Below are 15,193 nucleotides of genomic sequence, written 5' to 3' on the forward strand. Positions count from 1 at the left end.
AGATGTCATGTGACCAGATGAACAGAGTTACAGAGTTACAGCACACTCAATGAATATGACCGATGGCCTGATGAAACAGTTACAACCACCAAAAATAGCAGTGTAACGTTTCCCACGTTGTCCCATGAGTCCACAGAATATAGAGGAAGCAACGCTGAGTGTTCGCAAAACCTTTTTTATTATTCATGGGACACACACAGCTGTATCTGCGAACTCTTGCCTCTTACCGCCCTCCTCTTCCCCGTTGCTACTGCTCCTTTTGAGGGAAGAGATGATCCGGGGAGAGGATCCCTACAGAATGAACAGAGTTACAGAGTTACATAAACACACTCAATGAATATGACCGAAATGATTAGTAGGCCTGATGAACCACAAAAAATAGCAGCAACAGTGGATGTAAAAGAACAATATTGATAATCGAAGCAGTCATGGTAATTACGAACAGCAATGCAACTAATAATGATAATGCTAAAGGCAGGAGGTGTCGGGCAGGACTACGGTCAGCAGGGCCCAAGAGGCAGGACCGGCTTCAGACACAGCCACGATCCATGGAAACCTGTGAGGCGAGAAAGCACATCGACTCCGGGGAGGAAGCAGAGTTAATAAGGTGCATTGAAGAGACATGAATTCATCCATAAGGAGAGAGAGAAGAGGAGATAGGTGCTCAGTGTATCCTAAAACATCCCCCAGCAGCCTATAAGCCTATAGCAGCATATCAAGGGGCTGGACCAGGGCAAACCTGATTCAGCCCTAACTATAAGCACTATTAAAGAGGAAAGTCTTAAGTCTATTCTTAAATGAGGTGACTGTGTCTGCCTCCCGGACTGAAAGTGGAAGCTGGTTCCATAAAAGAGGAGCTTGATAACTGAAGGCTCTGGCTCCCATCCTACTTTTTAGGACTCTAGGAACCACAAGTAGCCCCGCATTTAGTGAGCGCAGCTCTCTAGTGGGGCAATATGGTACTACAAGCTCCTTAAGATATGATGGTGCATCACCAATCAAGGCTTTGGAGGTGAGGAGAAGAATTTTAAATGTGATTCTTGATTTTACAGGGAGCCAGTGCAGAGCAGCTAATACAGGAGTCATGTGATCTCTTGTCTTAGTTTTTACACAAGCTGCAGCATTCTGGATCAACTGTAGCTCTCTCTTATAATAGACGTATGTGTAACACCCTGTTAGTTCTGTGTCTGTCTCCCCAGTGTCTGTTGATTACTCGTTCCCTTCACCTGCCCTCAGCCACTCCTCTGCCTCCTTAATGACTCATTCCCTACACCTGTGGTTTCCCCCCTGATATATACTCTCATTCTTTCCCTTGTCCCTTGCCAGATTGTTGTGTTTAGTCATGTTGTTTAGTCCATGTTGATTAGTCCCTGTTATTTACGCCCTGTTCCTGTAGATTCCCTGTGTTAGTCTTTTGTGTCACTTCACCTTTCCAGCCTGAGTGCCATGTTTTACCTTTTTCTTAATAAAAAGAGCTTTTTGTTTCCCCGTACCTGGACTCCTGCCTACTTCCTCTGCACCTGAGCTTTTGCCTCACCACACCCTGCGATAGACGTGATAGTATTAGAGCAGCCTGATTGTAAGTAATTGTAGAAGTCTAGTCTGGAAGTAACAAATGCATGAACACATTTGTCTGCATAGCTTTGAGACAGGATGCGTCTGATTTTTAAAATGTTACGTAGGTGAAAAAAGACAGTCCTTAAGATTTGTTTGTTGAATCCTGATAAAAAAATTAAAAAAACAGAAACTATATCATTAGATAATTAATTTCTTAGGTGTTCTGGGCCTCGTAAAATAACTCTGAGTTAAACATCAGGAAGTTGCATGTCATCCAGGTTTTTATTTCTTTAAGACATGCTTGAAGTTTAAGGAGCTGGTTGGTCTCCTCTGGCTTGATCTATAGATATAATTGAGTATCATCTGCATAACAATTAAAGTTTATGAGTGTTTCCTGATATTATTGCCTAAAGGACTTTAAAACCCAACTGGTACTGCAAAATGTGATACTCAGAAACCTATATATTTGTCATCCATTACTGACTAAACTTGCAAGTCTAAACTCCAAACGCCGCTGTGCCATAGTTACAGCTGCTAAGCTATGATTGGACAATCATGGGGTTTAATAAATGGTCAATTAGCAGCGCTTGACCCAAATCTCAGACTTAAAAAAAGCAAAGCAGAAAAAAATCAGTTTATGTTAACACTATTGAGCCCAGTTAGCGTGCTAACATATTAGCCACAGAGTCCCCTTGCTATCAAGTTCACGTTAGCTTCGCTCACAGTCCTCCCATGGGGTTTGGTTGGTGGTTGGAGGGAGCACTGCTCTAATTTTTGCATAATGCGACCACACCTTACAGCTGGCTGCCTTATGACTTTTCACCACTATTGACAATAAATGCAACTACTCCAGTGAAGTATTCCTTTATCTAATAGACCAGTGACCTTTCCATTATGAGTCGGCTCTGCTTCCTGCTGTCATTAAGAATGCTTACATTCGAGCTAACGGTCTTCCCCTCCACATGAACACAGTACAGGTGGTCCGACGAGCTGACGGGACCGCAGAAGAAACACAGGATGCTCTTAAAACATCAGGAAACTCCGAAAAGGTTGCATTGATTTCCACAAGCACAAGCTGGCCCTTCACTCTGTTTTCATCTGTCAGACTCAACAACATCAGTTAGCATCAACAATTGGCTGCCGACAGAGCAGCAGTGGAAGCGCGCAACTGTGTAAACTGTAAATATGATTTAAAGGAACAGTGCAACAATTTAGGAATCGTCGTCAGAGTCCGATGTTTCAGATTGATATCTCTTTTAATCTGTGTGTATTCAAGACAGAGAAACTGTTTTAGCCTAGCTTAGCATAAAGACTGGAATCAAGCGGGAAACTGCTAGCCAAACTCCATCTAAACCATCCAAATGTTGGCTACATGAGCTGCTAGCTAGCACAACCTCCCACACAACTGTAAGCAGGCTGCGTAGCATTGCAGGTAATGCTTCAAGGATTTTTGTGCTAAGTTAAGTCCCTCTTCTGCAGAATTATGATGAGGACTTTTAAATGTTGAACTGTTCCTTTAACTAGCAGGAAAGAGGACTGTACATGAGCAACCACTGTATATTTGACATGCCTTTTCCTACAACTTTACTTGACAGTTTGGTACATTTTCCGAAACATAAGTGAGGTTAAAAGTTTTCAAAGCACAAACGCAACAAACTAAAGTTGGAGAGCAGCAACAAGCCGACACGCACAGGTTCATCCTGCATCCGTCATCTTATTTACACGTCAGTGAGTCCATGATGATCACATTTTATGCACTTTTGAAAAATGTGCCATCTGTTCGCTTTCACTGTAAAATCAGATGTTGTTGCATGTTTCGTGACCGAGATCTCACTGCATCCTTCCCGTTACCACTCTAGGCTGTACTATTAAATAAATAACTTTAAGTTTCAGTTTATAAATTCTTACCATACCATGTTCATGTAGTTTTCACAAGTGAAAGATTTAAACAAACAGCTTAGCTCCGAGTAGAGCTTAGCTGTGCTTTTGGGGTCGATCAGAGACAGTTCAATAATTAAATTAAATGATCTTGAGTAAAGCGCTTTGCAACTCTGGAGGAGATAAAAACATGCATCGATATATACAGATCCATTTCATTAGTGTTCCAACGAAAATCAATCGTATGTCTCTGCATGATTTGCCCCAGGGGTAGCATGTGTATAGAAAATACATAAGATTCATTACATTATTTAAACATTGTATTTCCTTATATGCTGTGTGTTTGCTCCCAACTTTACTCTCCTTCCTTCGTTCAAGTCAAAGCAAGAAAGAGAACTCCCAACACACACAAAGGCGAAATTATGATCAAACATATCAAAGAAATCCATCAGAACCGGTGGCCCAGTCACTCCAGCATTTACAAATGACGATATTTCACGCTAAAATGTATTTGCTCAGATTAGCAGTTAGCAAACCCGGAGAGCTGTTGTGGCTGGGTGGAGACAACATGTTCCGCAGCTGCATTGCTTGTAATATGAAATCAAAATCACTTTGTGGATTGAAGTATTCACTCTTGCTGATTTTCTGTAAATCCTGTTAAAATTTGCAATGAGTTTGGATGATATCTGAGGACAGTAACTGGGCTGGTATATTGATGCTGCAGGGCTAAATGAGTAAAAGGTGTTTCCTAGTGACGTCATGAGGGACAGGTGTGCAGGGAGAGTAAGGTCAGGTGAACGAGGGCAAATTATTATAATTGTATTGTTTTAAAATGTTATCTCCCAACATTCTAATTTTTTTAATTTTTTTTAAGCTTCTTCACAGCAGATTTGTGACAACAATCCAAACAAATCAAAGCTGAGGATATACTTCATCTAAAAGAAAACTATATATAACATGTGTGATTAAATGTGCTAATTTCTAAATTCGGAGCATTTATAAAAAAGCAAACTTTTTGCATTGTGAAGATATCGAGGAGTAATGTCTATACCTGAGCAGAGAATAAAGTCACTCTCCCTCTGTGTGTGTTGTAATCCATGCTTCTCTGTGCTTTGTTTACATGGCCGGGCCGGCCACGCCCGTTTTTAATTCAATTCAATTCAGTTTATTTTGTATAGCCCATTATCACAAATTACAAATTATCCTCAGTGGGCTTTACAATCTGTACACATACGACATCCCTGACCTTTGACCTCACATCGAATCAGGAAAAACTCCCCAAAAATAACCTTTGACAGGGAAAAAAGTGAAGAAACCTTCAGGAGAGCAACAGAGGAGGATCCCTCTCCCCAGATGGACAGATGAATAGATGTCATGTGACCAGATGAACAGAGTTATAGAGTTACATAAACACATTACATGAATATGACAATGTATGAATAATGAGTAGTAGGCATGGACCACGATCCAGACCTCCATAATCCATGAAACAGAAGGATGACGAGGGGGGCATGGCATGGAGGCAGGGCCATGGAGGCAGGAGGTAGGAGGCATCGGGAAAGAGGCCGGACCAATGAGGCCAGGCCCTTGAGGCAGGAGGCACAAAGAAGGAGGCAGGGCCAATGAGGAAGGAGGCCAGATCCAGGCCAGGGGCAGGATGCAGGGGCAAGGAGTCAGGGGCAGGGCCCAGGAGCCAGGACCGGCATCAGACACCTCCAGGCCCAATGGACCCTATGAGACGTGAAGTCACAACGACTCCGGGGAGGAAGCAGAGTTAATAAGGTGCAATGGAGAGATGTAAATTCATCCATAAGGAGAGAGAGAAGAGGAGATAGGTGCTCAGTGTATCCTAAAACATCCCCCAGCAGCCTATAAGCCTATAGCAGCATATCAAGGGGCTGGACCAGGGCAAACCTGATTCAGCCCTAACTATAAGCACTATTAAAGAGGAAAGTCTTAAGTCTGTTCTTAAATGAGGTGACTGTGTCTGCAGGTCTTGCAGAAGCATCATGCCCGTCACGCAGACTGTTGGTTCTGTTAGCGCTGTTAGCACCGTTAGCTGCCGATTCAGTTGTCCAATGTTTAGGGCCATTAAGAGGCAGTAGAAATGCTCCCAATCTTGTGTGTAGCGCCTTTATAAAACATTGATGAAGGTTTTTATCTTCTTTCCTGCAGTCCCATGTGTCCCGTATTCTGTGGCTTCACATTTGCTTTGAGGGTAAAATGGAAACGTCTCCTGTGAAGAAAGTTAATGAATAAAAACACTGTTGTTGTGCAGAAAATCTTTCAAACACAGTTGATAAAAACTTGCTAGACATACCAACATTATTATATACACACACATTTCAGATACAACTAGATACAAATCCATCCCAGTGAATTCATGTTAAAACCAGTTAAGACTCTTCAAACATCTGAGATACAGTGATCACTAGTCCACACAAATCCACACCAGATTATGAATGTTGTTGAAACCCTGAGATATTTCTGAAAACAAACAAACATGCAAATTAGAATATCTTATTTGATTTATTAGAATTAAAATCCTCCCACCTGGGCATAAGACAACAAAACAAACGTCAACAAGGTTGGGATCTCTATTATTGTCGTAAACATCTGTCACCTGGACTTTTATTTCCCCACGCGAGTCCTGATGATGCAGGATGACAATCACCAAAACTGTCCGATTAAAAACAGTTGCATGTTCGTCTGTAGAACCTTATGTTCACTACTATCGGTTCTTTTGTAAAAAGCCAGTGTCTACAGGAACCGGACCAGAACCAAAATGCAACCATTCCTTTATGTAGAAGAACAAATGAACCCGGCCGTTCCCTAAGTTTTAATCCTCAGACCTTCATCAGGTACAGTTCATGTAGCCTGATTGCATATTCTAATCATTCAGGGCATGTCTAGCACAGGAGCCCAACTAAATGAAACAGACACTTATTGATCCATGAATATAAGTCAAAAGGATGCTCCAAAAAAAGACCATTAAAATAGTCAAATTAATTAAACCCACGTGTCAGAAAACAAGTAAATATTAACCCATCATTCATAGCTTTTTTGAACAACCAAAAGCATTCAAATTAAATTGAATCATTATCGCCGGCTTTCTTATAATAATAATAATAATGCATTTTATTTATAACGCACTTATCATTCAAAAGTGCCATTTATCATTGCAAGTGATGCGGTTGACGACATCCTTCCCTGAGAGAAGCGTTCTGCTGCCACCTGGTGGCTGAAGGGGCACATTACTGCTCACTGTACTACATCACTGGTGGGCGGAGTGAGCTGAGGACACAACAGGAAACATTATCCAGTTCTGTCATCCATGAACTTCCATTCGATTATTAATATGATGATTTTGGGGAGCTCTGACAGACGGCCTTAAATGGAAAGTAGGAACACTTTGAAATACGTTTTTTAATTTGACTCTGATTCTACGTGTGCTTGCAGATGCCTGGAACCCAGTGTTCTGCTGCTCCACAAATACATTATAAATATGAATACACAGTGTTGTTTTTTGTTCCGGCAAAATGGAAACTGACATCAGTCAGTGCATGACTAAAATATGTTTTTCCAAATATTCCTCCATTGCTGTTCCATCCTCATGGGCGTTCATCAAGTGTGGTACTTTTACTCAAGTTAAGTAACATTTTGAGGTACTTGCGTTTCCCTTTTCTGCAACTTTATACCTGTACTCTACTACATCTCAGAGGGAAACATACACTTTTACAGTAAAATGTCAGTAAAATAAATAACTTGTCTGTGTGAAGACAAAAATGATAATAATAAAGAATACAGATGATATCAGTCATTGCTCCTGGCTGCTTTGTCTCAGCTCTTTGTTTGTTCTAAGTGAAGGAAAACTTAACAAGAGTTAGTTTTGGGTGATAAGACACTGATTAAAACATATGACATATTATGAATATTATATTCAATATCTGGCAATAAATCCCCTACACACCGCTCCTTTAAAAGACAGCTCCTCACTGTTCAGAGAATATGGAACAAAACAGCAGTTCTCAATTCAATTCAATTCAGTTTATTTTGTATAGCCCAATATCACAAATTACAAACTCCCCTCAGAGGGTTTTACAATCTGTACACATACGACATCCCTGACCTTTGACCTCACATCGGATCAGGAAAAACTCCCCAAAAATAACCTTTGACAGGGAAAAAAGGGAAGAAACCTTCAGGAGAGCAACAGAGGAGGATCCCTCTCCCCGAATGGACAGAAGAATAGATGTCATGTGTACAGAATGAACAGAGTTACAGAGTTACATAAACACATTACATGAATATGACAATGTATGACCAGGTCTAGGCCAGATGCAGGAAGCAGGGGCAAGGGGTCAGGACCCAGGACCAGCTTCAGACACAGCCAGGTCCAATGGAGCATCATTCTACTATCAGACTCTAAATCAGACTGTTTGATCTCTTTTTTTCTTCACAGCAGTGAAAAGAAGAGCCACTAAGACAAGATAAGATATATTTGTATTTTCCCCCGAGGGGCAATAGCGCTGCACACAGCTACAATCCTGCTTAAGTTCATCCATAGCTGAGACATCACAGGTCAAAGAAGAGCCACCAGATGGCAGAAGGGCACTTCCCAACAACAGCGATAGAGTCCCTCACCTGCAGGCCAGCGGGTTCTCCAAATCCACTGGTGAAATAAGTTGTTGTTATCACACTAAGACCGCGTGGCCTTAGGGTGGTACATCCCCCAAAAATCACTTGATACCATGCAACCTCCCTTTTTTAAAGACAATGTAAAAGAGAGTGGCCCGGGCCTAAAACCAAGGATCTGTTGCTCTCCACCAATCCAGACTCAAGAGCCACTGACCTTTTGACCCGGCCTCGAAACCGGAGAACTACTGACAGGCGGTGCTTATCTGTTGGTTGAAACTTTATGAAAGATGAACCATAGAAAAATACAAACAATGCCGCCAAGAGACTACTTAGTCAGTAGCTCCATAGGAAATGACTTCATAGAAAATATTCTGTTCTTCACATATGAACCAGCAGGTTCTTTATAATCATGCGAGGATAATGAACTCCATCTGGACGTCTGAATGGTGTCATACATGTTGGACGTATAGGTCGGGATGCTGACACTTTATTCAGCTTTTAGAATAAATATATGCCCCGCTGTCTGCGACACGACCGACCCACCTTTGTGGGTGTGACCTGTCACCATCCATCCAGTGTGTTTATGATTCATTTGTATACGAGGTAAACAACACTGTTAACATGAGCACAACGTTCTGTGTGGATCTAGCCCTGGGGAGGCCCAATTATGGCTGTTTTTGAATGGATTAAAAATAAACTGGAATATGGCTGAAACATATTTCTAATAAATTGCAATATATTTACATTGCACACCCTAGAACACGAAATGTTGACTAAATAGGGTGAACATGCTTCTTTGCCTCTTGGCACAGAAACTGATATTTTGTCACTTCTGCCTGTTCTTTTAGTCTTAGTATTAGACTTACAGATTGATATCTCACATTTACATTTGCATCTTAATCTTTTAAGTGGGCCCTTAGGCCACAAACAGAAACCAGTATTTCTTCCTGCTTTAATTGAACCTCATTACAGATTCACACACATCTCAATAATTCAACTGACCATTAAGGCCATGCACTGTATTTAGTTTAAAAGTATTGTATTATTTAAATACTTAAAACTACAGTGATGTGTAATGTTAAAGTGTTAACTGTTAAAGTGTAGTTATTTATTTTCTTGGCCACATTGGGATTTCTGATAAGAAAACACAATGCTGTGAACCGATGCTTCATGTGTTAAATCTGCATTCTCTCTACTGACCACCAGGGGGCGACTCCTCTGGTTGTATAGAAGTCTATGCTTCATGTGTTAAATCTGCATTCTCTCTACTGACCACCAGGGGGCGACTCCTCTGGTTGTATAGAAGTCTACGCTTCATGTGTTAAAGCTGCATTCTCTCTCCTGACCACCAGGGGGCGACTCCTCTGGTTGTATAGAAGTCTATGCTTCATGTGTTAAATCTGCATTCTCTCTACTGACCACCAGGGGGCGACTCCTCTGGTTGTATAGAAGTCTATGCTTCATGTGTTAAAGCTGCATTCTCTCTACTGACCACCAGGGGGCGACTCCTCTGGTTGTATAGAAGTATATGCTTCACGTGTTAAAGCTGCATTATCTCCCCTGACCACCAGGGGGTGACTCATCTGGTTGTATAGAAGTCTATGCTTCATGTGTTAAAGCTGCATTATCTCCCCTGACCACCAGGGGGCGACTCCTCTGGTTGTATAGAAGTCTATGCTTCATGTGTTAAAGCTGCATTCTCTCTCCTGACCACCAGGGGGCGATTCCTCTGGTTGTATAGAAGTCTATATAAATGATGTATTCCCTCAGTAAACATTGTAAACATGAGTTTATGGGAGGAGGAGGGTTTGAGACGAGGAGTTCTCACTCTGTAACTTCTAAAGTAGCAGAACCGTTAACGTAACCGTATCAATAGAACCGGCTACCCTTTAGAACGGAGTTTTGGGAAGGAATCCCTACTGATTTACGACTATGGATTAAAATCTGAAACCCTTAAAAACGTTCCCAGGTAACTGCTGCCTGCCCCCTGACCTCCATACTCACACAGAGCAGTCGGAGAAGAGCGTCTGAGCAGGCCTCCGTTAAAGATCAAGGGGCTCAGACAAAAGCGGCTTCAAGTTTTCCCCCTTTAAAAGAGCCTGTTCCTTAAATCAGCCAGATTAGTTCAGTGTGAAGCGTTGGCCTGCCGGTCTGAGAAGACACAGAGTCCTTCCACATCCACGCAGTCGAGCCGTGGGCCCAACACTAGAAGGATCCTAAAACATGGTCACGGTGGATGAGCCACGCTACGAATACCTCCCCTCGCTCCCCCACCTCAGAATGAAGATCGGGCCAGATCTTTATTATTTTAACAGACGTTGTCCCCTCGCCTGGCGCCGATGTGAAGACCCGCGAGGAGCTGAAGCCCTCAGAACGGTCTGTTGAGCATCGACACTGAACAAAGCATCCTTCAGCCAAGTGAGGAAGGCTGCACCATTCATTGTCCCTTTTTATTTTTAATAATAACGGCCTTCACTAGGCCTAAATGTTGCTGCCATGAGTACAGTTCAATAAAACATGAAAACGAAAACTCAAAACTACGCCTGATACCCCCTAGCAGTATTTCTTGGTCCAGCCCCTAAATCATGAGGCGCACAATAGACATCATTTCTTTTTATTCATGTATTAATTTTTGATAAACACTCTGGGCCTACTGGCCAATCCTATTGTCATTTAACTTCTGGATATATTGTACTTGTGTGATGTGATTACTGTATTTACTCTGTAGAGTGATGCAGGTGTGTCCACATACAGATGTACAGGATATGTGTGTGTTTAGGTACGTGTATATACTGTATGTAGATGTCTGGTGAAATGAGGTGACCTCTTTTTATGTATTTATTTTCCTGTTCCTCTAGGTGGGAGTACCAGTTGGAGGGAGGGGTGTAGTGGGTTTGTATATGTTAACAAAAAGATGAAAAACAATGAAAATATCAGTTAAAGTACATGTTTACTGTGTTATGTACCCGTCAATATTTCCATGAAAATGAATGGATAGTTGAACAGATCTTTTTTCTCTCCGAGCTGAGCCTGCTAGGAGGCTCTCCTCCTCAGCGTCCACGTCCTCATCTGTTGCTGCCGGTTGTAAACTCGAGTGTGTCCCACTTCATTTGTTCTGCAGTGTGTGAGAAGGACATCGGCCGGCAGGAAGTACACATGGCCCAAGGCTGTTGCCGAGCAATGCAATCAAATCTATAGCTCAGATGTGTTGTTTGATGACGTAGGCGATTTTATACGTTCAATATCGTTTAAAGGAAGGTTTCCTTGTGCCCCATATTGCACTTGAATTTGACTGAATTCATTATTATTTTGTTCTATGATTTTTGTGGTAATACTGTAGGAATACTACAGACTGTGTACGACAGTGCAGTAACATCTGTAGTAATGCTGCAGACTGAATGCTGAGCTGACCAACATCATACAATAATAATCTAAAGGAACTCCACCTCAACGAGCATTGTGCTCCAGTAATGTTCAAACAATAATAATAATAATAATAGGTACACCTTTGAAAGCAGGACTACTGATTTCCTCTTAGTATTTTACACTTTTACTTCAGTGAAGAATCTGTATATTTTAGAACACAAGGAAAATAAAGCTGTTTGTTTGCTGGTGGTTTAGCAGCTATTGTTGCCGACACATCCACACACTGTGTGTTCCTCACACGTTCACTCCTTCACACTTTAACTGCAAGGGCAACAGATGGAAACACTAGAGGGAGGCGAGAAGCAGGAGAGAGACGGAGCTCAATAAATGCTGTTGGACTCGGCCCGTTTTCTCAGGACAGGTGTAACATGTTCACCAAACAAACAAGCAACACAGATGTCAGAACAATTTAAAGGGCTACTTGGGAGTTGCACGACCTGTGAAAAGACACCTGGTATCGAAGCCAGCATATAAATATATATATATTACATATACATATGGGGCCTTTGAAGGCATCTAGAGAGATGAGAAGCCTGCGTGCCACACCAGGGTTGCAGAGTGTCTGGCAGAATTAATCTTGTGTTACTCGCCCCGAGCAGCTCCGGTTGTAAGTCGGGCTCATCCACAGTGCAGTGAGCCCCAGTCGGGATTTCAAAGTGGATTTAGAGTTGAAAACTGGCTGATATTTGGTCTAACATGTGGTTACAACATCAAACTGTCACAACACACCAATATGTTTTAAAATATTGATGTTTGTTCAGTTGCAGGTTGAAGGAGAGGTGATATTGGAGACTGTGAACGTATTTCTCCAAAGTCATAATTCCACTAGTCGGTGAAATGTGGTGGACACAAAGACATGATTTGAATGCATTTAATGTTTCATATAAAATGTCACGAATATGGAACTATATAGACTGTATGCTGCCAACAAGCTGCTCCCGAGACATCGTAATGAGAGCAGTGTACATTCAGTCTGTACGTTCATGTAAAACACGAGTGTGTGTTTACTGCATCTGCCACTTTGAGCTGACGGAATAAATGTCTGTACAATGGTGGACATATAGTCATCTTTAAATGTGGACATAGTCCTCTTTACATGTGGACACAGTCATCTTTACATGTGGACATAGTCATCTTTACATGTGGACATAGTCATCTTTACATGTGGACATAGTCATCTTTACATGTGGACACAGTCATCTTTACATGTGGACATAGTCAACTTTACATGTGGACACAGTCATCTTTACATGTGGACATAGTCATCTTTACATGTGGACACAGTCAACTTTACATGTGGACACAGTCATCTTTACATGTGGACATAGTCATCTTTACATGTGGACATAGTCATCTTTAAATGTGGACATAGTCATCTTTACATGTGGACATAGTCATCTTTACATGTGGACATAGTCATCTTTAAATGTGGACATAGTCATCTTTACATGTGGACATAGTCATCTTTACATGTGGACATAGTCATCTATAAATGTGGACATATAGTCATCTTTACATGTGGACATAGTCATCTTTACATGTGGACACAGTCATCTTTACATGTGGACATAGTCATCTTTACATGTGGACATAGTCATCTTTACATGTGGACATAGTCATCTTTAAATGTGGACATAGTCATCTTTACATGTGGACATAGTCATCTTTACATGTGGACATAGTCATCTTTACATGTGGACATATAGTCATCTTTACATGTGGACATAGTCATCTTTACATGTGGACATATAGTCATCTTTACATGTGGACATAGTCATCTTTAAATGTGGACATAGTCATCTTTACATGTGGACACAGTATTCTTTACATGTGGACATAGTCATCTTTACATGTGGACATAGTCATCTTTACATGTGGACATAGTCATCTTTAAATGTGGACATAGTCATCTTTACATGTGGACACAGTATTCTTTACATGTGGACATAGTCATCTTTACATGTGGACATATTCATCTTTAAATGTGGACATAGTCATCTTTACATGTGGACATAGTGATCTATAAATGTGGATATAGTCATCTTTACATGTGGACATAGTCATCTATAAATGTGGACATAGTCATCTTTACATGTGGACATAGTCATCTTTAAATGTGGACATAGTCATCTTTACATGTGGACACAGTCATCTTTACATGTGGACATAGTCATCTTTACATGTGGACATAGTCATCTTTAAATGTGGACATAGTCATCTTTAAATGTGGACATAGTCATCTTTAAATGTGGACATAGTCATCTTTACATGTGGACACAGTCATCTTTACATGTGGACACAGTCATCTTTACATGTGGACATAGTCATCTTTAAATGTGGACATAGTCATCTTTAAATGTGGACATAGTCAGCTTTACATGTGGACATAGTCATCTTTACATGTGGACACAGTCATCTTTACATGTGGACATAGTCATCTTTACATGTGGACATAGTCATCTTTAAATGTGGACATAGTCATCTTTACATGTGGACATAGTCATCTTTACATGTGGACATACTCATCTTTACAAGTGGACATAGTCATCTTTAAATGTGGACATAGTCATCTTTACATGTGGACATAGTCATCTTTACATGTGGACATAGTCATCTTTAAATGTGGACATAGTCATCTTTACATGTGGACATAGTCATCTTTACATGTGGACACAGTCATCTTTACATGTGGACATAGTCATCTTTACATGTGGACATAGTCATCTTTAAATGTGGACATAGTCATCTTTACATGTGGACATAGTCATCTATAAATGTGGACATAGTCATCTTTACATGTGGACATAGTCATCTTTACATGTGGACATAGTCATCTTTACAAGTGGACATAGTCATCTTTACATGTGGACATAGTCATCTTTACATGTGGACATAGTCATCTTTAAATGTGGACATAGTCATCTTTACATGTGGACATAGTCATCTTTACATGTGGACATAGTCATCTTTAAATGTGGACATAGTCATCTTTACATGTGGACATAGTCATCTTTAAATGTGGACATAGTCATCTATAAATGTGGACATAGTCATCTTTACATGTGGACATAGTCATCTTTAAATGTGGACATAGTCATCTATAAATGTGGACATAGTCATCTTTACATGTGGACATAGTCATCTTTACAAGTGGACATAGTCATCTTTAAATGTGGACATAGTCATCTTTACATGTGGACATAGTCATCTTTACATGTGGACACAGTCATCTTTACATGTGGACATAGTCATCTTTAAATGTGGACAGTCATCTTTACATGTGGACATAGTCATCTTTACATGTGGACATAGTCATCTTTACATGTGGACATAGTCATCTTTAAATGTGGACAGTCATCTTTACATGTGGACATAGTCATCTATAAATGTGGACAGTCATCTTTACATGTGGACATAGTCATCTTTAAATGTGGACATAGTCATCTTTACATGTGGACATAGTCATCTTTACATGTGGACACAGTCATCTTTAAATGTGGACATAGTCATCTATAAATGTGGACATAGTCATCTTTACATGTGGACATAGTCATCTTTACAAGTGGACATAGTCATCTTTAAATGTGGACATAGTCATCTTTACATGTGGACATAGTCATCTTTACATGTGGACACAGTCATCTTTACATGTGGACATAGTCATCTTTACATGTGGACACAGTCATCTTTACAT

This window comes from Cyclopterus lumpus, chromosome 4 (assembly GCF_009769545.1).
Source record: "Cyclopterus lumpus isolate fCycLum1 chromosome 4, fCycLum1.pri, whole genome shotgun sequence".
Lineage (NCBI taxonomy): Eukaryota > Metazoa > Chordata > Actinopteri > Perciformes > Cyclopteridae > Cyclopterus > Cyclopterus lumpus.